The sequence below is a fragment of the Aristolochia californica genome, unplaced genomic scaffold (assembly GCF_029961685.1).
Source record: "Aristolochia californica isolate CCGP_79_NKW_82.1479 unplaced genomic scaffold, dmAriCali1.0.hap1 SCAF_5, whole genome shotgun sequence".
Taxonomy (NCBI): domain Eukaryota; kingdom Viridiplantae; phylum Streptophyta; class Magnoliopsida; order Piperales; family Aristolochiaceae; genus Aristolochia; species Aristolochia californica.
The window spans coordinates 12,117,874-12,131,027 of NW_027182214.1; the positions used below are offsets into that span (position 1 = coordinate 12,117,874).

General features: G+C 38.3%; 1 pseudogene; it reads right to left on the reverse strand.

Moving 5' to 3' along the window:
- Positions 1-5,357: 5,357 nt before the first annotated feature.
- LOC137965266 (transcription termination factor MTEF1, chloroplastic-like) lies at positions 5,358-7,859 on the reverse strand (annotated as a pseudogene).
- Positions 7,860-13,154: the final 5,295 nt, after the last annotated feature.

Genomic DNA, 13,154 nt, shown 5'->3' on the forward strand with positions numbered 1-13,154 from the left:
ATTTTATTGATATGAGACTTTAAACAAATGTGAATTTAGACAAAATTGGCTACGTCGGTGTTGGAGACAAAATTTGTTTTTTTTAAGGTTTTTGTTTCTAGAATTCATAAATCGAGACATGATCATTAAGTGCCTTGTCATTGTTACGATATCTTGCATTGTATTTTAGATAAAATTTCTGATTATAATTGTTGTACAAATTAGGTTATGTAAATAGGGTATTTAGAGTAGGCTTAATGGGTTGGGGGCATTTTATTGGACCCATGGGCCAATTTGTAATAATCTCTAAAACCTAAGCTTAAATAGCTAATGAAGAGAGAGGAAGGCACGAGAGCATTTCAGAGAGACTGTTCATCCTCTCTAGCGCCGTCGTCTTGGTCGAGAGTCCAGAGAGTGTGACGATCTCCGTCTGGACTGTCCCGTTAGTCCCGTGAAGTGGTAGTGGTTCCATCCACCATCGTAAGAGCTGAGAGCTCTCGCTGTGCTGTCAGCCTTCGTCCGACGAACGTCGCTTTCGCTCCCAAGAAGATCAGAGTGTAAACTCTGGCCGTAGCTAATCAGTGGTCTTGCTTCACCGTCGGGAATCATTGCTGACATGGTATCAGAGCTTGCTCCGTTCGAAGAGTTTCCGCCTGTCGAACCTCTATCCGATGAGCTACTATCTGATGACTCAGAGTTCGGCAGAGCTCTCAGACGTGGTCGGAAAACCACGTCCGAGCTCAAAGGAGTAGTCGGAATTCTCCGTCCGAGCTCCGAGGAGTGTCCCTCGCCGGAAAGGAGAACGGATAGGTTTTTTTTGTTCGACGTCGACGGGCACTATTTTCCTATGTTTGGAATGAAATTATTTGGATAATGTAGTTTATGTAATTTTCAGAAACTGTGGTGGTAGATTTGGAATTTTTGAAACTGTGGGGGCAGATTTGGAATTTTTGAAACTAAGAGGGCAGATTTGGAATTTTTGAAAATGTGGGGGCAGATCTACTAATTTTGAAAGCGTGGGGACAGATCTGGAAATTTTGAAAACGTGGGGGAAAATTTTGAATTTTTGAAATTGTGGGTAGATCTGGAATTTGTTGGTAGTTGTAGGAACAAATATGGATTTTTCAGTAGGGTGGTATTTCTGAAAATCTCAACAAAATTTCAATCTTATCATGTCAACGAACAAGTTAGATTTCACTCCTATTCGGTTCACTGGTAAGAACTACTGTGCTTGGGAATTTCAATTCTAGTTATTTGTCATGGGAAAAGATTTATGAGGTCATATTGATGGGAGTGATCCGGCACCTCGCGATGCTGAAGCTTTGTCAAAATGGACTACCATGGCTGATTGAGTCATGACCTGGATAATTGGATCCATTGAGCCACATCTAGTCCTTAATCTGAGGACCTACAAAACTGCAGTGGATATGTGGAATTGCCTCCACAAGGTTTATCACCAAACCAGCACGACACGTCGATTTCAAGTCGAATATGAATTGGCAAATTTCACACAAGGAGGCCGTTTCACTAAAGAATATTTCTCGGGCTTCCAAAATCTGTGGACAAACTATACTGATATTGTTTATGAGAATGTCCCTGTTGCTACTCTCTCGAGAGTACAAGCCGTACATGAAACCAGTAAACAGGAGCAATTCTTGATGAAGCTACATCCAGAATTTGAGATTGCTCGATCACATTTGATGAATCATCATCCAATGTCATCACTAGATGCCTGTTTGAGTGAACTTTCGAGGGAAAAGCAGTGCCTTGCTACTCAGGCCGGGATGGAACATCGAGTCTAGACTGATATCTCGACTCCAATGGCTTATGTAGCACAAGGGAAAAATAAGGGTTGGGACATGAGTTTTGTTCAGTGCAACGCATATATGGTCACTTTGTTCGGGAATACCCCAAGAAATCTTGTAACTACTCCAAGAAGTCGGGTCATCTCATCGCAGCTTGCCCTACTCGCACTGAAAAGAAGAAGAATACAACTTATCATGCCTCCATTGGTACTTCAAGTTCTGCAGCATTGCCAACTGCCATCCCCGTCACTACACTTCTGGTTTCTCTAGCACCTGCAAGTTCGACCACTCTCACTCCTAAAATGGTACAACAGGTGATCATATATACTTTTTTTACTTTTAGTATCTCAGGTAAGCAAACAATCTCTACTCAACCATGGTATTTTGATTTCAGTGCCTCTAACCACATGACCAAGAATGTAGTGTCTCTTTCTAACGTCAGAAAGTATGATGGAAACCTACACATCAACACTGCTGATGGCAGCTCTTTGCCTATCAGTGCTGTTGGTGATCTCATTCCTTCTTTAGCTAATGTCTTTGTGTCTCCTGACCTAACGACAAACCTTCTGTCTGTTGGTCAACTGGTTGATAAAAATTATATTGTTCAATTTTCTCGCTCTGGCTGTGTTGTGCAGGATCAAGCGTTGGGGAATGTGATCGCTAAGGGGCCTAAAGTGGGCATGCTATTTCCACTTAAATTCTTTCTATCCACATTTATTCCACGTTCTCTTGTACTTTATTTTGCATGTACTATTGTTGGCTCTGGCATTAAGTTGTGACATAGACGTCTAGGCCATCCAAACTCGGATGTCCTTCGTACATTGTTTAAATCGGGTTTATTAGGCAATCAAGAATGCACTTCTCTTGATACTTATTTTGATTGTTCATCATGCAAACTTGGCAAAAGTAAAGTTCCATCATGCCTCGCATGCCTACCATTGCTTTAACCTTATTCATAGTGATGTCTGGGGAATTGCTCTTGTTGTCTGACATGCACAACATAAGTACTTTGTCACCTTTTTTGATGATTTTAGTCGGTTTACCTGGATCTACTTCTTATGGGCGAAGTCTGAAGTTTTTGTCATTTTTAAGAGGTTTCTTGCACTTATTGAAACACAATTCTCTGCTCACATTAAAGTACTACGCTTTGATTCTGGAGGCAAGTACATGTCGACTGAATTCCATGAATTTCTTCAAAGCAAAGACATTATCTCTCAGCGTTCTTGTTCCTCGACACTGCAAAAAAATGGAGTTGCTGAGTAGAAAAATCGTCACCTTCTTGATGTGGTCCGTACCCTTCTCATTGAATCATCTGTTCCTCCTCGGTTTTGGTGTGAAGCACTCTCTACCTTCGTTCATTTAATCAACCTCCTACCCTCACTTACCTTGCATCATGCCTCTCCATTTGTTAAATTATTTGGTTATTCTCCGTCCTACACTGATCTTCGAACGTTCGGTTGTGTTTGTTTTGTGCATCTACTTGTTCGTGAACAACATAAACTTACAACCCAATCAATTATGTGTGCATTTCTTGGGTATGCCATTTCTCAAAAGGGATATGTTTGCTATGATCCCAGGCTCATCGAGTCTGTGTTTCTCAGAATGTGGTCTTCTTTAAAAATCAATATTTGTTTCCTCTCAAGTTATACTCCCTTTTGACTCTTTGTCTAGTCTGCCAAGCTTTGATGAGCCTCACCCCACTGAATCACTGCCCCCTCCTCATCATGACCTGGTGCTTTCTCCTAATTCTCCCTCTGCTCCTGCTCCCATCACTCTTCGTAGATCCAGGCATCATTCTTACCTTCCTGCCAGGTTTGGTTTCCCCTCCCCTGTATCACTTGCGGCTACTTTATCTTCTATTTTGATTCCCTCTGGCTAAAAATAGGCTATGACACATGAGTGTTGGCAAAAGGCAGTGCAAATAGAACTACAAGTACTAGAGGAAAATCACACTTGGGATATTGTGACTTGCCCTCTTACTATTCGGCCTCTTGGGAGTAAATGGGTATTCTCTATCAAACTACATTCAGATGGATCGTTGGATCAGTACAAAGCCTACCTTGTGGCCCTGGGGAATAAGAAGGAATATGGGATTGATTATGAGGAAACATTTGTGTCGGTTGCCAAGATGACCACAGTCCATACCATATTAGCCATTGCAGCCTCTCAGTCTTGGCCGCTGCATCAGATGGATGTGAAGAATGCCTTTCTCCATGGTGACCTCTAGGAAGATGTATACATGAAGCTCCCCTCATGTATGACTACCTCCTCTCCTAATCAAATTTGCAAGCTTCATCGTCCTCTGTATGGGCTTAAGCAAGCCCCCCAGGCTTTGTTTGAGATGTTTTGTGGCACAATTATTCTCCATAGGTTTACACAGAGTCAATATGATTTATCTCTATTCTATCATCAGTCTACCGCGTGCATGGTCATTCTCCTGGTTTATGTGGATGACATCATCATTACTGGCACTGACTGATTACCAAGTTGCGGCAGGTGTTACATGCCACCTTTCATATGAGGGATTTTGGACAACTCAAGTATTTCGTAGGGTTGGAGGTACATCACAAATCCACTAGTATTTTCTTAAACCAGCATAAGTATATTCAAGATCTTATTACCTCGCTGGGTTGGAGGACACATCTTCGGTGACTACCCCTATGGAGGTCAATGTCAAATATAGAAAAGATGAAGGGACTCTCCTTGTAGATCCGACTCTCTATTGCCGACGGGTAGGGAGTCTTATATATTTGACAACTACTCGCCCGGATACCTCCTATGTAGTTCATCAGGTCAGTGACTTTATGTCATCCGTTCGACACCTTCATCTTGTGGCAGTTCGATGTATCATCCGCTATCTGAGCAGGTCCTCTACTTGTGGATTAATCTTTCCTACCGGCTCTGAGCTTCGACTGGTTGCATACAATGATGCTGATTGGGTAGGGTGCCCCAATACCCGTCGCTCTACTACAGACTGGTGTATATTTTTAGGGGATGCATTTATTTCTTGGAAATGTAAGAAATAGGACCGGGTGTCCAAGTCATCTACCGAAGCCGAGTATCGCGCCATGTCTACTACGTGTTCTAAAAGTTATTTGGCTCCACGGTCTTCTTGTTGAGCTCCAGTTTCCACAGACCTCCCCTACACCACTTCATGAAGATAATACGAGTGCTATTCAAATTGCGGCCAAGCACATTGAGGTTGACTATCACTCTATCCATGACACTTTGGAGCGCCGGGTAATATCTCTTTCGTACATCTCTTCGGATATTCAAGTGGTTGATGTCTTCACTAAAGCATTGTCTCAACCACGACATAATTTTCTGGTTGGCAAATTATTGCTAGTTGACTCACCAACATCAATTTGAGGGGGGATGTTAAGATATCTTGCATTGTATTTTAGATTGAATTTCTGATTATAATTTTTGTACAATTTGGGTTATGTAAATAGGGTATTTATAGTAGGCTTAATGGGTTGGGGGCATTGTATTGGGCCCATGGGCCAATTTGTAATAATTTCTAAAACCTAAGCTTAAATAGCAAATGAAGAGAGAGGAAGGCACAAGAGCATTTCAGAGAGACTGTTCATCTTCTCTAGCACCGTCGTCTTCACTGAGAGTCCAGAGAGTGCGATGCTCTCCATCTAGACTGAGAGCTCTCACTGTACCGTCAGCCTCCATCCGACAAACTTCGTTTTTACTCCTGAGAAGACCAGAGTGTAAACTTCGGCCGTAGCTAATCAGTGGTCTTGCTTCACCATCGGGAATCATTGCTGACAATCATTACAAATAATATCAAGTATTTGGCGTGAGATCTCTATGATATGGATATGTAGGAAAACAATTGGTTTATCATTCCTGAAGCATATCACATCTACAAAATTAATAATTTGAATAGTGCTAAGAGAAATATGTTTAACTCGTCACTGAGGCCTTCTAGGGGTGAATGCATCTTTGTTATTCAACTTTTCCACCACTAGAACTCCAGAACAACTCTAGCGAATAGTTTTGGTGATATTTATGCACACGTTTGTTCCACAAGTTGTGGAACATATTGCAAATGTAGTTCCGTTCCACTCTACTATTAGCCATGTTGGTTGTGATAATGGTTAGTTTTTTAACTTAACGAGGAAATGTGTTATTGTTAAACTCCATTGTCGCTTCAAGAGATAACGGCCTACCCTGCAACTCTAAAATCAACAAACGAACGTCACTTTGCCCTACTTTTTCTTTTGGAACATTTTCTTGAGATGAATGGATATATTAGACAATGTTTAAGTTCCAATGAAATATACAAACGAACTTCCTACTTTTTCAGCTAGGCTCTCTAGTGAAACAAGTTCCAATGAAATAAATCAATATCTAAATAATATGAATTTATTCATCATCCTTGTTTATTTTGATATTCACAATAGAACACCAGGCTTTATCTTCCGCTCTAGGCTAAACGAGAAACATTGTGGAAACTTCTTCAATTCCACCAATTCTCCATTCATTTCATTCAAGAAATAATCAACATTTGGTCTGAAATTCTTCTCTACACTAAACGTCAACAAGCCAGACGACCTCAAGACCATTTTCACAGTCTATGTATAAGAAAATCCCAAACTCTAAAAATACTTAAGCTTGGGAGTCAGGGTAGATTTCAAACTAGGCACTAGGAGAAGAGAAGTTTGACAAGTGATCTTGTGAGTTCCCACGAAACCAAGTCTTCGCAAGAAGAAGAGGGTCATTCAAAGCTGATCAGGCACGTTGGAGATGAGTAGCCTCGGGCATCAAGTGATGGATCTTTGAATATCCGCAAACGGAATTTGAACTTGGGTTAAGAGAAATTAAAAAATAGGGTAGAGGTCAAAGGTGGGCTCAATGGTCAGGAGCGGCAGAAGCAGCTCGAAGATTCGTCCTATATAAGAATGCTCAATACCAAAGTGTAGAAGGCATTTTTCGGCGGATATGATGCACTCGAGAGAGGTGGAGCTGAAATTAGGGTTTTTTTCTCGAAGGCCTCAGAGGAGTTGACATCGAGGTGCTCTACGTAGAGGAGCTTTCGAGTCAGTGAGTGAAAGTGAATGAACTGGGTGAACCATCAGAATTATCTTTCACTCATTTTACACTGGAGCGACTGAAAATAAATTACATAGTTAATTTTCTAACACTTTCATTGGTGAGTGAGCACTAACAATTTTGAGTAAGCAAAGGGGAGGGAGAGAGGGGGGGGGGGGGGGGGGGGGGGGGGGGGGAGGGGAGGGTTCGTGCTCTTTTGGTTTAAGTGATTGAACTAGTTCAAGTTCAAGTAAAATTTGGTGTTAGTGTGGACAAGTTCAAGTACACTAGAAAAAAGTTTCTAGTGTTAGTGCCTAAAATGAAAATTATGATGTAAACAAAGAGAATGAGTAACTTTTTATAATCTTCCGAAAAAGAACATATCTAAACACATAATTAACCAAAAAAAACATGGTTACTATTACACTAATAAGTAATTAAATGTAGTATTAAAATATATTAATATACTAATTAATTAAATAATATATTTCATTAATAAATTATTATAGTTTATTATAAATTAATATAATAATTACGTGTGACAATTAATTGTGTGCTAATTAATTATAAAAAGTAGATAAATAAAAAGTAAAAAATAATATAAATGAATATAATAATATATATTATTTTAGTAATAACATAAGAAATATTTTAAAATAAAAATGGAATAATTAAACAAAATAATTGATCAAATAGTCACTTTAACAATTTTTTAATTACCACTCTTAAATCACTAATTTAATACAGTAAAAATTAATATGATAAATAAATAAATATTTTATTTTATTAATAACACAAAATAATGACTTCCAAATGTAAGTCAGTTTCCATAACTGACCCATTCACTGGGTGGTTTCCAAGGTGGATTGTGGGTGTCGGTTGTAACTAGTAGCTATTAAAACCTCTCCTCTCTTTGATGGAAAAGAGGAGTTTAAGTTTGGATTTGGTCTAGTAGAGGGATGCCTAGACGTTGCCATCGACGAGCCTCTGTGATAGACGAGACATCTCTGATCGTAGGAAATTCATCGCCATGACGGGAGGTGTGTTTTTCGTTTTAGTTTTTATTAATTTCATCAGATCATAGTAGAAGTCTAACATTTTTGGTATCAGAGCTTTCCTCTTTGATCATGACTTCCTTTCCATTGAGAAAACAGAGCCAAGCTCTATGCTCTCTACACGCGTTGGCCGGCATTTTCCAACATGGCACTGTGCGTCGGGTGGCGCTTAATGCGTTGATGGATGACTCCCTTCGTTTGTCGAGATCTCAGGCCTCTATGGAGAAAGAGCGTCGTTCGCCGGAGCGGGGTGTACCAGTGACGCCGACGACGACGACGACGGCTGACGTTTGATGGGGGACCAACGGTGGCCACCATCGATCGCCCCTCTGTGCAAGGCTTGAGGTTGAAGACGACATCCAGTGAGCAGAAAAAAAAAAGAAACATAACTTCAGTTTCATTTAAGTAACTAGTCGGGGTTGAGTTGACTTGAATGGGTCAAGTTTCGGCACGGATGGGTTGAGTCGTGGCGATGACAAGTTCACTTGGCACTGTTCACCCATCACAACTCGCTAACCTGACTCGCCTGAGCAATCAATTTTTGGCACCAGTGACCATTAGGCCTACTGACCTTCATGTGTTATCTTCGGATGCATAGTTAATACATATGTAAATTGCAGTAAAATTAGTAAATCTATTTTTATGCAATTTCTCTTTTAATTCATATGAATTGAACAATTGTGCATGCACATATAGTTTTATAGTATGCATATTTTGTTAATTTTTCAATTTTAAAAACTTTTCTTTAGGTTTTATGCATACTTCATTTTTATGCATATTTTAAGTTGATGTAAATATAAGGAATTGATAATTGACATCAATTTTAGTCAATTATTTTTATGTCATATTTTTTGTATGCATTTGAATATTTGAGTAATTGTCATAATATTCTTAATTATGAAAATGTCTAGTGACATTAAGTTTAGTCACATAAAGTTAATGACATAAAAAATTGTGATTAATCATGCAGATATAATAATTTAATCTCACATGATAAATGTTATATTTAATTGATTAATCACTAAGGGAAAGAAATACTTAAAAAAAAAAATTCTAGTTGCCCACAAGCCTAGAATATTCCTTTACAAACAAATTTCTGGGTCCCATCATAAAGAGACATAAATCTCATATGTGTTATAATCTAAGCCCATAGGAAAGATTATAATAACACGGGTAAATATTTATTTGTTTGAATTATTTACATCGGTAAATATTTAAAAAAATTGGCTTCATTACATGTTTAGTAAGATTGTTGTCTATTTTGCAGTTCTTCAAACTTTGTCTATCCCAAACTTTGATCCCTCTATTATTCCCCTAAATGGAGAAAATTATATTGAGTGGAAGGAGAAAATTCTTCTTTTATTAGGGTGCATGGATCTTGACTTGGCAGTTTGAGTGGATGCACCTCCAAATCCCACAGAATCTAGTACCCAAATAGATAAAACATCATTTTAACTTTGGGAGCGATCTAATCGATTAAGTTTGATGCTTATTAAGTCTCATATTGGGAAGAGTATTCGTGGATCCATTCCTAAATGTGCCAAAGCAAAGGAATATCTTCAAGCTATTCGGGAACAGTCTGAGACTTCTAATAAGGCATTAGCGAGCACCTTGATAAACCAAATGTGTTCCATGAAATTTACTGGCACCAAGGGCATGTGTGAGCATATGATGCAGATGCAGGATATCGTCACAACACTGAAATTGAAAGAGATTGAGATGTCTGAGTCATTTTTGGTCCACTTCATCCTTAACTTGCTTCCATTTGAATATGCAGCCTTGAAAATCTCTTATAACACACATAAAGATAAATGGTCAATTAATGAACTTTTGACCATTTGTGTATAAGAGGAAATGAGGGAAAGGGAAGGAAAAAAATACCTCTTAATAAAGAATATAAGGGCGGTGTCCAATGTTTCTTCTGCAAGAAGAAAGGACAAATAAAGAAAAGTTCCCGCAAGTTCAAGCATTGGCTTGAAAATAAAGGTAATCTCATATCTTTAGTGTGTTTTAATGCTTCTTATAGCACTTGGTGGATTAATTCGGGTACTACAATCCATGTTGCCAACACCACGCAGGTTTTCTTGAACCAATGAAAACCAACACCAAGTGAATGCTCCATCTATCAAGGAAACAAGATGGGTTCACATGTGGAGGCGGTTGGAACTTATAGACCTATCCTCAATATTGGCTTTGTATTAGACCTTGAAAAGACATTCTATATTCCATCTTTTTCTAGAAACCTTATCTAAGTTTCCTGACTTTCATCTTTTGGATTCAGTTTTAAATGCCTTGGAAATTCTCTTCAATTGTATAAAGACCATGTTCTTGTTGGAAATTAAATTTTAGGTGAAGGATTGTTCAAACTTCTTTTAAACCCTACATTTGATTGATGTCTTACTATTGTGCATGGTATTAATGTTGGCATTAAGCATAGTGTTATAAATAAGAAATCCTCCATGTTGTGGCCTAGGAGATTAGGTAATATCTCTATTGATAGAATTAAAAAATTAGTTAATGATGGAGTCCTTGAGGCTCTTGATTTTATTGATTTTATTACATGATTGGATTGCATTAAAGGAAAGCAAACTAAAAAGTACAAAAAAGGTGTCAGGAGGACATCTAATGTCTTAGAAAGAATACACACTGATATTTGAGGTCCTTCTAATGCATGTTTCAATGATTAGAAATATTTCATTACCTTTATTGATGACCATACATGATATATGTATCTCTTTCAGGTTTATGATAGAAGTGAAGTAATAAATGCTTTTAAGGTGTATAAAGTAGAAGTAGAGAATCGATTAGGCAAACAAATCAAAATCGTGAGGTCAGATAGAGGTGGTGAATTTTATGAAAGGTACACTGAAAGGGGACAATTGCCTGGTCCTTTTGCAAGGTTTGTTGAGGAACAATGTGTTTGTTACAATATGGGACCCACTATGAGGACGTGGAACACCAAGAAGAGTCCTCACCCAAGCAAGCACAAGTTAAGGAATCAAGAAGCACAAGCTGAATTGAGTTAGAAGACTTGAAGATCAAGTGGGACCCACAAATATCTCACGAGTTGTCAACCTTATCAAGATGAGCTGGAAGATCATGAGGGACCCACAAGGATAAGGCTACAAGCTGGCCTTCTCCCTTATATTAATGTGAATGAAGAAAGAGTCCTAGTTCAACTCATGTTAGTCTTCTAGTAGATTGGTTTGGATAGACTTATGTTAGAGAGTTAGAGTTGGAATGTAATTAGGATTGAAAGGCTAATTGTAAAAGGACTCTACCTCCTTCTCTACTATAAATAGAGGTGTTGTAATTTGGAATTAATCAAGTTACACATCTCATTCTCAAGTTACTCTCTCTCTCTCTCTCTCTTTGCTTGGCGCAACCTCTCTTTGCTCTTTTATTTTTTTCTTCTCTCTACTTGGAGCTCTTCTTTCCTTTCTTCTTTTTCTTTCTTCTTTCTCTTGCTCAAAATTATGGAAAAGCGATCCTAAATTCAACATGGTATCAGAGAATTATATTTAGGATCCCTCGTCAAAGGAATGCTCTAGAGAAGTGATGATCAACACCACTCTAAGAAGGCTCTTTTATGAAGGAAGAACACAAGCCAAGAGATAAGTGTTCAAATTTTATTTTTTCTTTTCATGTTACTAGTTTCAAAATTTATAAGATGATTCAAGTATGAATATGTGAATGCTTTCATCTTATTATATTATGGATATGCATGTCTCTCTATCTAGAAGGAGCTATCAAAACATTTTTGTCAGTTTGGAAATTCTGTTGACCAAGAATAGTCCATGATCAGATTATTGGAATTTGTTTGCGTGAGATAAGAGTTCCCTGATATAGAAGATTGTTATTGAGTCTCTTATGAGTGGTATTAGAGGGGGAAAATCAGAATAATAATTTAGCATCAATGCTAAAATTCCCCATACATTGAGTTGATTGAGGAAGTACTACTTGGTGTTATTCTTAGAATTTTTTTTGTAGAAGGGCCTATCATGGCTGAAGAAAATATGAATATCAAAGGTGATATACTGGGAATCACCACCATACCCTTACATGGGCTATCAAATTTTATGAGTTGGTCCACATCGGTTTGGAGGTTCCTTATAACAAAATACCTACTTGGTCACCTCACTACCCGAGGACCACCTATTGATGAAGATGATATTTTTTATATGAAATGACTTAAAAATGATACTTTGGTAATTAGTTGGCTAATCAATAGCATGGAAGAACATGTCTCCAATAATGTTATTCATATTGACACTAGTAAACAAATTTGGGAGACATGTGCTAAACTGTACTCATGCCCGGATACTCTACATAGACCCTATGACATTCTCCAACGAATGTTGAATACTAAACAAGGAGAAAATATCCATGAGTAGTTGGCCCGCTTTAGAGGATTTTTTCAAGATTGGAAGTTAGCTCAGATTTCAACCACTAATATTTCTATCCAAGACAAATAGAAGGAAGCCTTAATTATTGCTATTTGTCTTGAAAATGTTAAACCTCATCTTGAGATTGCCAAGAGTCAACTTTTGAGTGCTTCTGCTATCCCAAAGTTTGATGATGTATGCGCAACACTACTTCGTATTTCAGACACTTCTTCCTCCACTACTGATGTATCATCCGCTATGTATGACCGTGGCCGAGGCTGAGGTAGAGGTTATAGAGGAGGCAGAGGAAGAGGTGGAAGTACTGGTCCTGGCAGAACAGATGGGAAAAATGTACTCATTGTAAAAAAATTGGCCACACTATAGATCAGTGCCATTATAGGGCATGCACTTACTGTAGACAATATGGCCATTATAAAAAAATATGCTATAAAGCCAATGAACAGTCAGAATTGACAAGGGCTAATCAAGCCTTTATAAGTGATACAAAAGACAAACATCTCACAAAATCAGCAACACAGAAAAATATTACTGATGAAGAGTATGGGCTATTTAGGAAATTGAAGACAATGCTAGGTTCTTATCCTAGTTCCTCCACAACTACTGCTGCCACTACCGCTTCAGGTATGTTATCTGCCTCATCTTCATCCTGGATAATTGACTCAGGATCCTTCAAACATCTTATAGGAAAAAAAAATTATTACATTCTCTATCTCTAAGTCTTTCAAAAAATTTTGTTACCATAGTTGACGGTTCTCAAACCAAAGTCCAAGGGAAAGGTTCCACTTCTGTCACCCTATCACTTCCGCTCATTGATATTCTTTTCATTCTTACTTTCCCTTTAAATCTATTATCTGTTAGTCAGCTAA